This window comes from Lissotriton vulgaris, chromosome 1_1 (assembly GCF_964263255.1).
Source record: "Lissotriton vulgaris chromosome 1_1, aLisVul1.2, whole genome shotgun sequence".
Lineage (NCBI taxonomy): Eukaryota > Metazoa > Chordata > Amphibia > Caudata > Salamandridae > Lissotriton > Lissotriton vulgaris.
Window position 1 is genome coordinate 909692185 of NC_141685.1, and position 16263 is coordinate 909708447.

Here is a 16263-nt window from a genome sequence, read left to right on the forward strand (position 1 = left end):
CATACACTGGCAGCCATTATTAATAACGATAACATAAGGTTGTTGAAAAATTTACAGAGAGATACTCGTAAACACGTGGTATTCCTTTCCGTGTATCAAGATTTCAAACTGCAAAGTATAAATAAATAAACAGCGTCTCAGAAACTGATTCCTCACCCATTCAGCATTTCCGTAAATTAATCAAAAAAAGCTCTCGCTTATTTTGAATGTGTCTGTAGCGCTCCTCCTCGGGACCCGCAGTCAGTTTCAAAGCCCAACAACCCGTTGATGGGATATATCGTTGTACGTCAGAACGACGCACGTGAACATAAAGAAAATACTACGGCTGTCTCATGCCACCCAAGAGCCACAAAGTACTGGATGCTTTCGAGAAAGTTGTTTTAAAAGACATAGAAAGGATTTTCAAACAACCCAAATCGAAGGTTACAAATCTCACCAGAAAGGAACAAGAGGCGTTAAAACAACTTGCCAATAACAAATCTATAACTATCTGTCAAGCGGATAAAGTTGGAGCCATGGGGATTATGGACACACAATTTTATCTAACAAATGTCAATGAACATGTTCATGATACTAATATTTACAAAGGTACTATGCAACATCATTGACAAAGCTGTAAGTGAGGGAACCATTGGAAACAGAGAGAAATAATTCTTAATGAAAACCAATCCGGCAATACCTTATGTATATATGATTCCTAAAATACATAAGCATCCTACTAACCCGCCGTGTAGACCTATAGTTTCAACTGTCAACTCAATACATGAGCCAATAGGAAAATATTTGGACAAGCATTTACAGTCAATTGTACAAACTATGACAACATACATAAAAGATGCTACACACTTCTTAAATATTCTGGAAGAACACAAATCTAAATTCACAGGAAAAATATGATTAGATGTAAGATCACTATATACATTGATTCCCCATAACCTTGGGTTGGAAGCAGTTGAGTCATTTTTGATGATGACTAATAAAGATCAAGATTTTAAGGTATTTCTAAAGGATCTTCTCCACTTCACCCTTTACCACAGTTACTTTGAATGGCAAAATGAATATTTTATTCAAGCATCTGGTAATTCCATGGGTAATTGTGTGGCGCCTGCCTACGCTAACATTTTCATGTATCGATTCGAACAAGACCACATTTTGAATAAACCAGAATGGATAGAAAATGTATTGCTATATAAAAGATACATTGATGATATCTTCATTTTGTGAAAGGGATCGGAATCGTCCTTTGTACAGGCTATCGAGAATCTAAACCGAGTAAACAACGGAATAGGTTTCACTCATACCATCAACAAGGACAAAATAACATTCTTGGACGTCATGGTTTACAATGTTAATGGAGTCTTAAATACTACAGTACATACCAAATCTACCAACAGAAATAACCTCTTGCATTTTAAACGTTTTCACCATCCCTCACTGAAAAAACATCTCCCTTATTCACAACTACTACGTTTAAAAAGAATCTCTTCCACCAAGGAATCATTTGAAAACAGCATGCATACTACCAATGAGAAATTCAGAGATCGTGGTTATCCTGCAAGTTTTTTGGAGGAAGCAGTAACCAAAGTGACCAAAATTGAAAGAATCAATTATTGACATCAGGACAAAAACCATCAGAAGACATCCGAATGACATTTGTTTCCAAATTCTCAACAAAAAGTCACACCATCAAAAGGATCATACTCAAACATTGGCCACTATTAACATTGGAAGAAGATTTTAATGACATTTCTTCAAAATCACCAAGATTCGCATATTTGCATACCAGAAATATCAAGGAGATTCTAAATCAGGGAGACAACACAAAAACACGGCCATACAAAGGCACATTGCCATGTCACAATTGTGGAAACTACAACGCTATAATTAAGGGAAATCAAATCACTCATCCAAGTAAAGGAACACCTAATAATAATAATAATAAATAATAAAGGGGCTTGTAAAGCACCTGGTGACGCCATCCCGGCGTGTCCCCGCGCTGTGGAGAATGAGTCGGGCCAGGAGAGGGACTTACAGGGAGAACAGATGGGTTTTCAGAAGTTTTCTGAAAGTGGTCTCTGAATCCGCAAGTCTGATGCTCATGGGGAGCGAGTTCCATTCTTTGGCGGCCATTACACGAAAGGAGCGACCACCCATTCTGGCTTTCTTGATACGGGGAATTTTAAGCTGTCCAGTTCCCCCAGAGCGGAGAGTTCTGTTAGGCTCATAGGGGATAGCCAGATCAGTCATGTAGGGGGGAGCTGTTAGTGAGATGATCCTGTAGCACATTAGAAGTGCTTTAAATAGGACTCTCTTTTTTATGGGAAGCCAGTGCAAAGTGGCTAGGGCAGGTTTGGAGGCGGCTCTTTTTGGAAGTCTAAGGACTAGGCGCGCTGCAGTATTTTGGAGTACTTGAAGTCTCCTGATGTTTTTTTGCGTTGTTCCGAGCAGAAGCACATTGCCATAGTCTATCCTCGAGGTCACAAGAGCTTGGGTCATAGTGCGCCTCGCTTCAAGAGGGAGGAGGTCTAGGGTACGGTTTAGGGTCTTCATGACCCCAAAGCATTTCCCTACCATTTTATGCACATGGCTGTCATAGGAGAGTCTGGGATCAACCCAGATCCCCAGGTTCTTGGCTGCTTTGCAGGGGGTGGGTAACGGCCCCAGACATGATGGCCACCACTCCTTGGTCCAGCTCGTGTCCCTGCCTCCAATTACCAAAACCTCCATTTTTGAGCCATTTAGCTTCAGGCAGTGTTGGGTCATCCATCCTGCCAGAGCCTGCATGCAGGTTTTAAAGTTTTCTGCAGCACTGGAGGGGGCTTGGGACAGGGAGATGAGAAGTTGGGTATCGTCGGCATATGAAACTAATTCAATGCCGAACGATTGGACCACTTCAGCCAGGGGGGCCATGTAAAGATTGAACAGGGTGGGGCTCAGGGCAGAGCCCTGAGGTACCCCCTGTTCTAAGGCTATGCTATCAGAGAGGTACATGCCTCTCTGAACCTGGAAGCAACAGTTGGTAACGAAAGCTTTCAACCAGCTCAGTGCTTCCTGGGTGACCCCGGCTTTGTTCAGACACTGCAGCAAGATGGAATGTGCCACAGTGTCGAACGCGGCACTAAGGTCCAGCATAATCAATGCCATGGTCTGGCCCTCATCAGCGCCTGCCCGTAAGGTTTCGGTCGCTCTCAGAAGGGCGGTTTCAGTGGAATATCCTGACCTAAACCCTGATTGGGAATTGTGGAAGGCATTATTAGACTCAAGATGGGCCATGAGTTGGCGGTTAGCTATTTTCTCGGCCACCTTCGCCAGATAAGGTAGCAACGAGATGGGCCGTAGGTTCTCTAGGATGTCTTGACTGATGTTAGGTTTTTTCTTTATCGGAAGTACAATGGCTTTCTTCCACTCCGCAGGGAGGGTGGCCGTAGAAAAGGAGAGTTGGAGAATGTGTCTAAAGTGTGGTTCTAAGACTTTAAGGCTAGCTGCTAGTATCTTCGGAGGGGCAGGATCCCGAGGGGAGCCAGATTTGATGCTTTTACAGATACTAGTTAAAATCGTGGTAGGAGGGACTGAGAAGCATTTGAGGCATGTTTTAATAATAATAATAATAATAATAATAATAATAATAAATTAAGCGTTACAGCGACCTGTGACAGCAGCAACCTGATTTACATGATAAAATGCCCATGTGGACTTGTTTATGTGGGCAAAACTGAACGCAAAATATAAACATGCCTGATTGAACATAAGAGTAACGTTCGCACAAAAAATTCCAAATCCCCTTTGGCTTGCCATTGCCATGCTTACAATCACAATCCAAGTCAGTTACGGTTCTTAGTACTTGAACAAGCCAAAATACTTCCAGGAAGAGACAATACACAACATTTACTGCGCAGAGAAGTGCATTGGATTCACCTCCTTAACACAGTACATCCTAAAGGACTCAATGAACGTGTGGAATTGCATTGTTTACACTAATAAGCAAATGTATCAGTACTATCTATTTCATCACACGAATATTAGACTATGTAACATCTTTTAATTTTTATTTATATTTTGACATTTTTGACATGTACAAAAGCTGTGCTGTATACACTTGGACTGTGTTCGAATCGAACTTCCCTAGCAGGAACATTGACTCCTGCATTGGACATTTATTGAAAACATCATGTGTCCCAGAACCTTGGTTCTTTTACACATCATTACACTCATTTTATTTTATTTTTTTCCTCTATTTTTATTTTTGCAACCCCATGAATATCACGGCTCCATTTGCACATTAAACATTGTTCATTAGACATTAATTTCTTTGGGTTTTGTAGTACCTTGGTTCTTTCACATTTAACATTTTCTATTTCGCATTTTCTACTTTTGGTAATTTTGACAATTCATGTCGATATGACATTTTTTCAAGGAGCATCGTTGCTATATTTAGATCAAGGAACGCTGAGACGGACGTAGTATTTTGTTTATGTTTAGGTGCGTCGTTCCGACGTACTACGATATATCCAAGCGACAGGTTGTTGGGCTTTTAAACTGACCACAGGTCCCGAGGAGGAGCGCAACAGACACATTCGAAGTAAGCAAGATCTTTTTTTATTAATTTATGGAAATGCCGAACGGGTGAGGAATCAGTTTCTGAGACGCTGTTTATTTATTTATTTTTTGCAGTTTGAAATCTTGATACACGGAAAGGAATACCACGTGTTTACGAGTATCCCTTCTGTAAGTTTTGCAACAACCTTATGTTATCGTTATGAACAATGGCGGCCAGTGTATGTTTAAGCATATTATAAACCGCGTTTCATACTATTTCCCAGGCTCCGTAAACTTTTGAAATACTCGTGAATGTAAGGATGGCACACAAGTTCACTGGTCTTGAAATATAAGCAGCTTTTTGTTTGTATAACTTTTTTTGGTACCTTATGCTGTTCACCTTTGATTTTCCGGTTATAAACAGTTCACATCACTCACAAGGTTCCTTTTTCTTGTTCTTTTTTACAATCTCCCTCTTTCTTTCACAAACTCATGGTATACACGCTTGAGTTTTGAATACATTTTCAAAACAACTTTATTGACTACCATCCACGAAAAGCATGAGTGAAAGGCATGTTTCTCTGGATATAAGGTGTGCACACAGAACACCAACAGCTATATATGACCTATGTTGTATTTTATATCCTTGACTTAAATGTGATTGGCTGTGTATTTTACCCATTACAGACAAAAAAGTCCCCTGAAGAAGGGCAAGCCCCGAAATGCATTTGGCTCACAAATGAATAATATGATGAATGCAATCATTATTATGAAGAATTTGAAGAAAGGATTAATAAAAATCATAACATGAAAATTTAAGAATTTGGTTTACTATTATCGAAATTTGATTCGGTGTGCAACGTGGTGACGTTTCCCATGGTTGGGATAACGCATTTTCAGGGTGCATGCCTCCCATGTACTGATATGCGTGAGCCCTGTGACTGTGTGGAGGGTGGTATGGATTTTAGTCTATTACGCTCGGAGTGTCGAGCAGTCCGAAAACAAATGAAGAAACAATGATTGAGGCTCTGGGCATCTTGAACAGTTAAAGGACGTGTCTATGTAGTAATACTGGAGCTTCTCAGGGGTCAGGTAGGCATAATGTAGTATGTGAAGTTGTATGTTCTTAATGCGGTAGCTGCAGGACACTTTTTTGGGGAACTACAATGCTCGTTCCCACTCTTTGTCATGGAGTGACATCTGGATCTCACCATTTCTGCCTGAGGGGCACAAGGGTGACTGGGCTCAGTGCACGCACCGCTTTGTAGTTCAAAGTTATCAGGTGGCGCCCTGGACCCATCTGCAGGATCGTGTGTATCACCGGGTGTGTGGGAGGCTCAGTATCTATTGTATGCCACATGCGGCGGCAGACTACTAACAATTGCCTTTGTAAAAGAAATTGCCCTCTAGGGAGATTCATGTCGGGTACCAGTTCTGCAAACATCTGTAGTTGCCCATTTGCGTAAAGGGAGCCTGCCTCCATGACCGAGTGTGCCGTCCACTCGCGTAGCGCCCGCTCTGAGTAATGTGTGTGACCCCTGGGGAATCCCACCAAAGGCAGGTTGGGGGAATACTATGGTGCCTCGTGGTTCAGTCGGTCCATTCGTTTTAGGCAAGAGTGGGCTAGCGAAACCTGGACTGGGCACTACTGTATTGATCCCGCCCCTGGCAGCAGCATACGAAGTGTGACGGAGGTCGGAATTAACCCTGTGTCTGTGGTCTTTTCCCCTTACGCGCGGCCCGTGGTCCATCTTTAATAGTAGCAATCTTAACACAGAAAATCACTGAAGCGTCCTGGTTGTTCAGATCCTAACATTTGACCTTTGATGCAAGTAGTACTTCGTACCCAGGCTAAAATTGTATCTCTGGTAATGTTGAAAGCTACACTTTGAGAATGCTGCACCTTTAATGGTCTCTTGTTCCTTGACTTCCTCGCAAGCTACAGTTATTGTCTACTTTGTCCAGACAGGAAGAGCAATAACCATGTCCCAATGACAGTCTTGTATCCCAGTGACACTCTAGCCATGCTCGTGATGATTTTATCCAACCATCAAGTAGGAGAGAGAATTAGTAATGGCATATTTAGACCATATAACTAAACTAGCCATAGATCAGACAAAGTTAAGCACAGATGGGGCAAGGGTTCTTGAAAGTAACTTCGTTTTGCTTTTTGGTAGCCTACCTAGCACAAGGCTGAACCTAAAAAAAACAGGCGCACTGCGGTACAATTGACAGTATAATTCCAGCGAAGCAAATCAAATAAATACTTAACTTCTGGGTTCATTTAAATAAAAATAAAATTTCGATCAAGAAAAAGCAACAACAAAAAAACCTATCACACCTGGTTCAAAATACTTGACATTTGCAATACAATTTTTTTTTACGTTAGAGTGAACAATAGTTAAAAATAGAAATTGCTTATGGCCTGGCAAGAGCAATGGCAGGCAGTGACAGTCACCCTACTCTGAAAGTCATCCTACTCTTTTTCAACCAGGAGATCATGGTAGAAGAGGTCATACTCTCACCCAAAATGGTATATACTAATGGAGGTTAATTTACTCTCAATAAAGGGGAGAGAGATGAAAACCACCCTTCTCTTACTTCACCAGTACAGAGTGGTGGATGCTATGCTAACGGGGAGAGAGCGATTTAAAAGAGATTACCTTTTGTCTTTGTGACTGAGAAGACGAAAGTTAAAACATTTCATGTATTATAGGTACAGTGACCAGTCTAATGATTTTAGTCAAGTTGTTAAAGGTTTAAAGGGTTTTATTAATTAGATCTTTTAGTAGATCATCTTTATTGAAACATCAAGTTAAAACAGATTATTCTCAATCATCAATAAATGACAGAAATATAAAATCAATGATGGTTAATCCATTCAGTAAAAATATTGCATAAAATATTAATCCTTAGTCTAAGTATCGGTCACAAAATGGAGTTAGAATCAATTAAGGGCCTAAATCAAGAGAGAAAGAGGAAAGCTTTTGCATTCAGATTGGCTCAAATATATAAAAAGATCAAACACAAACTTTCCAATAGAGAGTAGTTCAAGAATCTGAGTATATTCTCAATACAATAAGGTCGGGTCTGGATAAATGGGACATAAGATTAGCAAAATAAACAAAATGGCTTACCTTAACTGAAAAACAGCAGCATACATACCTGTCTGAACCACTTCGTGCACAGCAGTGCACACAGCTGTACGGAGACGACACGGGCCATGTTGTACCTAGAAAAGAGAGAAAAAAACCTAAGATTAGAAAAATCAAAAAGATAGATTACCTCAAACAGCAAAAGAGCAGCATATCGGGACCAGTTCATGCACAACGGTGCACACAGCTGCACGGAGACGCCACGGGCCATATTGGACCTGAAAAACAAAGAAATAAACATAAGATTAGCAAAATAAACAAAATGGCTTACCTCTAACAGCAAAACAGCAGCATACATACCCGTCGGAACCACTTCGTGCACAGCTGAGCACACAGCTGCACGGAGACGCCACGGGCCATATTGGACCTGAAAAACAAAGAAATAAACATAAGATTAGCAAAATAAACAAAATGGCTTACCTCTACCAGCAAAACAGCAGCATACATACCTGTCTGAACCACTTCGTGCACAGCGGAGCACACAGCTGCACGGAGACGCCACGGGCCATGTTGGACCTGAAAAACAAAGAAATAAACATAAGATTAGCAAAATAAACAAAATGGCTTACCTCTAACAGCAAAACAGCAGCATACATACCCGTCGGAACAACTTCGTGCACAGCGGAGCACACAGCTGTACGGAGACGACACGGGCCATGTTAAACCTGAAAAACAAAGAAATAAACATAAGATTAGCAAAATAAACAAAATGGCTTGGACCTCTAAAAGACAAAAAAAATAAGATTATTGCAAAAGAAAAGATAGCTTACCTGAAACAAAAAAAAAGCCGCGGATCGGAACCATTCCGTGCACAGCGGTGCACATCGCTGCAGGGAGACGCCACGGGCCATGTTGGACCTAGAAAAAAGAAAAGAAACATAAGATTAGCCTAAAAAAACAAACATGGCTTACTTTTAGACGAAAACAGCAACAACATACATACCCGTCTGAACAGCTTCGTGCACAGCGGTGCACACGGCTGCAGGGAGACGCCACGGGCCATGTTGGACCTACAAAAGACAAAAAAAACATAAGATTATTGCAAAAGAAAAGATAGCTTACCTCAAACTGCAAAAGAGCCGCGGATCGGAACAACTTCGTGCACAGCGGAGCACACAGCTGTACGGAGACGACACGGGCCATGTTAAACCTGAAAAACAAAGAAATAAACATAAGATTAGCAAAATAAACAAAATGGCTTGGACCTCTAAAAGACAAAAAAAATAAGATTATTGCAAAAGAAAAGATAGCTTACCTGAAACAAAAAAAAAGCCGCGGATCGGAACCATTCCGTGCACAGCGGTGCACATCGCTGCAGGGAGACAACACGGGCCATGTTGGACCTAGAAAAAAGAAAAGAAACATAAGATTAGCCTCAAAAAACAAACATGGCTTACTTTTAGACGAAAACAACAACAACATACATACCCGTCTGAACAGCTTCGTGCACAGCGGTGCACACGGCTGCAGGGAGACGCCACTGGCCATGTTGCACCTAGAAAAAAGAAAAGAAACATAAGATTAGCCTAAGAAAACAAACATGGCTTACTTCTAAACGAAAACAGCAACAACGCAAAAGAGCCGCGGATCAGAACAACTCCGTGCACAGCGGTGCACATCGCTGCAGGGAGACGCCACGGGCCATGTTGGACCTAGAAAAAAGAAAAGAAACATAAGATTATCCTAAAAAAACAAACATGGCTTACATCTAAACGAAAACAACAACAACATACCCGTTTCAAGAGCTTCGTAACAGCGACTTCTAGCAGAGACGATCAGGGGAAAATGGCATTTAGAATCCTACGGCCATTTTCGGACTTGGGGGCGTGGTTTTGAAGTTCTGAGTGACAGACAACGTCACTGTCTAAAGAACATCAAAAATTACGCCCCCAAATCTGAAAAGGACGGGGCTTGTTTGGAGTGACGCATCTCTCCTCCAATGGCTGGCCTCCGTTTAGGAAGCCAGCCAATGAAGGAGAGACGGGGCAGGGAGGCAGGACCTTCTGCGCTACTAAGTCATTAAATCTCCGGCCTAAGACTGCGCAAGCGCAGAACGTTGGACAAAGCTATCATAAACAGAGGCCCCCCCCTCAGAAAAGTGGCATGTGGTGGGCCGGGAAGGGGGGGCTCTTCAATGTACTTTGCAGGGGCGACTTACGTTTCGTCATGCCACAGATTATAAAAAGCATATTATCAAGAAACAGCGTTAACATTATCGCTGCTTTAGCGGCAGAAAACTGCCACTAAAGTGGCAATAATGGGCTTGATAATACACCCTTGTGGATTCCCATAGAAGCCCATGTTCTGGTGTGAACCTGGGCTTCAATGGGCATTCTCTACGGCGTATTATCAAGCCCATTATCGCCGCATTAGCTGCAGTTTTCTGCCGATAAAGCGGCCATAATTTTAACGCCATGCTTGATAATATGCCCCTTAGTTTGAACAACGTTTCCTTGAATAAACTTAACAAATCATTAATGCAGCACAAGACGCTCCCAGGATGCAGCACGTATTCAAAACCTGCCGAGCGAAGATGCACGCTAGTCGATTTATGACAAATTTTTCTTTATGCTCATTTGGTTCCCAGCAAAAATCAGCGCCAAATGGAGGCAGCCAGAGAGCAGATGACAAGTTATAGCATTTAGGGTTACATTAAAGCAACTGTTCGCGTTATGTATGAACCCTGCGTTGCAGAGGCCTAATTAAGGCAGAATCCTCTGTGGAGAGTGCTAATGTTGCAGACACCATTTAAGAAGTGACAGAGTAAACATTATCTCTTTATACACTGACCCATGGAGACCTGCTATAGAAACAATAGCATAGCATGGAATTCTTATGAAGCTTATATTGGTGCCTTTTAACGGCTGTGAGAGATGAACAGAGTTACAAAGCAGGGGTGCGTGAGAATTTTATTTTACCCGGAAAGGTTTCCAAAGGTGTCACATTTCCCTAAGTCAAGATCAAGTTAAGGCAATAACTACCACAGCAATATTTTTTACGCTAAATTGTATCCACCAGTATATTTTTAGAAGGTGGTTGTGAGTGTATTTTTTCCATGAATGTACTGTATATGGGGACTTTTGAGGTACATTTTTCCATCATCATTATAAATGCTTATTTTGGACGAAACCCATAAAACACATAACAACAGTTATTTCTACTAGAAACATAAATGCTTTAAAATTTTGTAAGCTATTAATGATATGCCTTTACCTTTCATAACCAGGGAGTCCTTGGAAAGCTGCTGGCTATTGCTACTGAATGTGAGCGTACGTCCACATCTCTTCCCGTGGACTCCAGGAAACACAGCAACCTCACTTGGCCCGACGTCCTACTGGATCCAGCACAGAAATGAGAGGGGTACAATAGGGTTGCTATCACTTACAGAATAAGCCACCGAGTCATATTCCTGGCATAAGTCAATACAGTATTTTCACATAGGAATAATGCAAAATCTTGCAGGGTACTTGGTTTCACGGACAAAGAGAGAGAAACAAGGCATGTCCAATTACAAACCAGTCACAGGTGGTGACCATCCTAATTCAAGGGATGGACTTTCTGAGGACAATGTGACCCATCAATTCTCCCTTCTCTCAGAAGTGTCTGGTAGAAGGTACTCACCACCCTGCAGTGTATTACACTTAGAAAGGGATGAATTTTTCCTTCTTACTGAACCTATTGTCTATGACCTATATGCATCTGTATGTGCGTGCACACTCAGGGCCAGATTTATCAAAAATGCTGTGCTGCATTGCGTGACAGGGGGCTAGCAGGAGGGCGCATATCTACAGAGATATGGCTCTCCCCTCTTCCTAGCACCAGGTCAGAATTTTGCTGTCATGCGTCACACACACACATTCCTTTGCGCCATAGTGCAAGGGTGTGTGCGAAAGTGTAGCATAGGTTTTGTACTGGCAGAGTTCCCTTCCAGTACAAAAAACCATGCATAGACAACTTTTTAAAACTTTTCCTACTTTTTATGTGTTGTGTATAGTGCAGCACACATGCAAAGTCGGAAAGGAAAGTGTAGGAAAGTAAGATCTGCTTATTACGGTTAGCCCCACTTTTTGCTTGATTTTACACTGTTGTTGACTAGTCTGACTGGGATCCTGCTAATCAGGACCCTAGTCTATCCTCTTTCTCCCTAAAATGTTATGCATGTACTCCAGATTGGGTACTGGGGTACCCTTGTCAGTCCCTAGTATATGGTACACATGTACCCAGGGCAGAGGTACACCTGAGGCCTCCCATTAGCTCACGCACGTATTATGCCACCCATGAGAGGCCATGCAAAATGGAACTACAGGCCTGCCAGTGCAGCCAGTGTAAGCTGGTGCTTTCACCACCTACGAGAAATAGAGGTTTAATATATCTATCAGTCACCCCTCTAGCAGGCCTTGACAATCTTGTAGGCAGCTTGCTGGGTTTTATGTGAGAGGGTGCCCCTGCATGAGCAGAGCCCCCTGCAGCCTCTGGAGACCATTCCCCTGGGTTGTCGGTGTCCCAGCCAGACATATAGGTAGAGGTGCATTATATGGTCGTATAAAAAATGCTATCTCTTAAACAGCTGCAACAAAACATGTTATGTTTGGTAGCAAACACCTTGGAATCATACCTCCACACCAGTAACCGGTGTGGGAGGTATGATTCCACCATTCTGAAGTGAGATTCGTGGGTTCCCTGTTCTTCCCAGTACCAGCCTTCTCGACCAGAGCAGCCCAAAATGATTGCTGCTAAACAGAGACACATTTCTGCCCTCCTGCTGCTGAGCCAAGTTTGAGCAAGGGAAGGTAGGACAATAGGCATCCTGTCACAGGGAGATGTGACCATCTCCCAGTCAGGATTTAGTGTATTGGGGCTGGGTGGGCGCACTTCCAAAGTGCATGAAAGTCTGCATCTGGGGCACTCTTGGTGTCTCTGTGCATAGTCCAGTTCAAACCAATCCTGGGAGCCGTTGGCTTCTGCTCTGGCACGAAACTGGACAAATGTATCCTCCACATGGTCCTGACCCTCCCCTGGGAGGGCCCCACGAATTTGTCCAACCCTCTCTTGTAGGTACAAAAGGTCTTACTTGGCTGTAGGACCCTAGATTTAACATGGACAATATTCTGAACAAGAAACCACTGATCTTCGACCTTCTGGACACTCTGGACTTTTCTGAACTTTGAATGGGCCCAACTTCGTCTCCGTCTTTGTCCTTTGTCCAAAGCATCGTCTGTGCCTGTGCACCATATAGGCTCCGTGCAGGACCTGTGGAGCATCAAGAACAACGGAAGTTATCTCCCTTGGGGTGAAGGAGTCACTCCCCTGCATTCGCAGGCACATCAACACAACTGACCAGTCTGCTGATCCTGAGACCCTGCATACTCCGAAGGCTCTAACAACACAAGAGGAAGGTTCCTATGTTCCTTGAGGTCGAGCTGCCCTCTTACCAAGTCTGAAGCCAGTATCCCTCATGCGAGCGCATAACTCGAACCCCTGTGCACAGTGTACTCTTGCAAGTGCATATGCTTGTTGGCGCTGCCCAACTGACTGCATTGGGCTATTGATAGCCCAAACCTCTGTGCACTCCTGTGCCTTCTGCCTGTGGGTCCATTTGAGGGACAACGCTATTTTTATTGGACTCCCTGAGTTGCTCCAGGCCTGCCCTGACTCCCCTTGCTGTTGTGAGTCTCCTGGTCCTTGCTGGGCCAGACCACAACCTTACTCGATCTTCTTCGTGGTTTGCCGCTTTCAAGGCTTTTTGGTGCCCCTTCAGCTCTCAACATCCTTTGTGGGACAACTTGTATCTGACTCCTGGTTGTCCTCGACATCTCCCGGTCCCCGTGGCTGCAGAGTCAAGGTCTCCATCGTCACACCTGAAGCATCCAACATCAGTGGGCATTCGTCTACCAAGCCCCTGGTCACTCCTGAGTGACCCAGACTCTGTCCCCTCTGCTTAAAGGATCCTTCCATCAAGAATCCACCTGTGGGTTCCACTGGACACTTTTCTTCTTCCAAGCAGTGGCCTTTCTTTGAAGGCTCCCATTGAGACTGACATCGTTTTCTGACGGCACTTCAGCCCTATACACCCTGCTTCCCTGTGATAGGTAAGTCTGGTACTTCAGTATCAATGGGTGGGGTGGCTCTCCAACCTTCTATATTCTAAAGGGTTTCTTTGTAATCCACTGCAAAGGGTCCTTAAACTTTAAAACTGCAACCGCGTTTCTTACATTGAATTGTACGTAGCACACGGCTGTGTTCTCACACGGCACCCCTCCTCCTTGGAGTCCCTTCTTACTCACCTTGAGTGGTTCCTTGGGGTCCCAGCGATTCTACAACCTCTAGACAGTGTCTTGACTCGAGTGGTAATTCTTATGCCCCCTATTTTAATATATGGTTTGGTCTCCCCCTGGAGACCACTGTGTATTAGTGCTACTTACGAATATTTCTGTGCAAAAGTATTGTGTGCTTTGTGTTTATCTGCGTGTAGCAGATACTGTGAGGTATTTAGGTGTGTTATAATAATAAAAAATGCCTCTTTATAACTACTGTGTGGTTCCCTTTTCATTTAACCAATACAATATGTTTGCATTCTGGTAAAAAAGGCTCCATAACATTCCTTCAAGACTAAGCCTAAAGGCTGCTCTCCACAGCTACCACTTGGATAGGTTTCTAAGGTTATCTTAAGGATAAATATTCTTGTTATTTGAATTTTGGTTGTTTGGAGTGGTGCAAGGTGCCCACTTTCATTAATGGACATTATATACCAGGCCAACTTCTCACAGAAAGGAGAAATGAAAACATATTTCCTTTTAACGTATGCTTTCAAGTGTAGTATATCTTTGAAGCAAAACCCTGGATCAGACTTTTGGTGGATAGGGTTTTGCATTAAAAAGTATAGGTAGTTGGATGGAAATGCCCATGTAAAGCCCCCTTAATGCTAATAACCCAAAGTAGCTTCATGCTACTTTGGGTTACTTCTAGGCAATTTCCGCACAAAACAAGTTTTACTCTTGATAGTAAATAACGAAAAAAAACAAATTGTGCTGGTTTGCTTCACTTTTGTTTTGCAAGCACAGTGCATAATGCCGATAAATCTGGCCCTCAGTTTAGCCGGTTTCCCTGGTTTTCCTCCCTAGGCTACTAATAATGCATATATTGCCATCCTCTCCTGCTAGATCCTGACCCTTGTTTCCACCAGTCGGACATGTAGCTCACATTGCTAGTTTGTGACTGCTTTGATAACCCTGGGACCCAAGGCATGACCTCTGCATGGCTTCTCCCTCTACTGACCATATCATTAGTCTTTCTCTTCCTCCCATACCTGTTAAATGTCCCATGAGGATGAATGTCTGACAAAATATCAAAAGATATAATATTGAGGTACAAAAATATCGGAGCATTAATATGGATGTCAACAATATCAACATCCTATCTACAACAAGGTAAGTACAAAAATATCGGAAAAAAATATCGCTGTCAAAAATATCGTTTTAAAAAAGATATTGTTTTAAAAAAAAAGAAAAATGTAAAATAAATTAAATAATACTTAAAAATTTAATAAACAGTTAAAATATGTTATAACATTTAAAATTAATAAGTATACATAATTAAATAAAACAATAATTAAACATATACATATCATATTTAATATATATATATACTTACTTAATAATCCGTTTTAATAATTATTTTAATACGTTATACATAATTAACAATATTATGAATTAAAAATCCATCTATACACATAAAATATTGACTTAAATAAAAATTACATAATTAAGCAAAACAAATTAAAAAAATTTAATTTACTTTTAATATTTTCAAAATTAATTATATACTACATTAGCTAAAACTATACAAAATATGTTAAATAAAAGAGAGAATAAAATACTATTATAATTCGAAAAATAAAATGTTGGATAGCGTAGAGGTAAAAATTACTATTCCCACTCCAAAAAGTTCAACAGTAGGGAAAGTGTAGGATAGCGTAGGGGTATAAATTACTATTCCCACTCCAAAGAGTGCAACCGTAGGGAAAGTGATGGATAGAGTAGGAGTAAAAATTACTATTCCAACTCCAAAGAGTGCATCAGTAGGGAAAGTGTTGGATAGCGTAGGGGTATAGATTATTATTCCCACTCCAGAGAGAGTGTAACAGTAGGAAAAGTGTTGGATAGCATAGGGATAGAAATTACTATTCCCACTTCAAAGAGTGCAACAGTAAGGAAAGTGTTGGATAGCGTAGGGGTAAGAATTACTATTCCCACTCCAGAGATGCAATAGTAGGTAAAGTGTTGGATAGCGTAGGGGTAAAAATTACTATTCCCTCTCCAGAGAGGGCAACAGTAGGAAAAGTGTTGGATGACGTAGGGGTAAAAATAACTATTCCCACTCCAGAGAGTGCAACAATAGGGAAAGTGTTAGATAGCGTAGGGGTAAAAATTACTATTCCCACTCCAGAGAGTGCAAAAGTAGGGAAAGTGTTGAATAGCGTAGGGGTAAAAATTACTATTCCAACTCCAGAGAGTGCAACAGTAGGGAAAGTGTTGGATAGTAAAGGGGTAAGAATTACTATTCCCACTCCAAA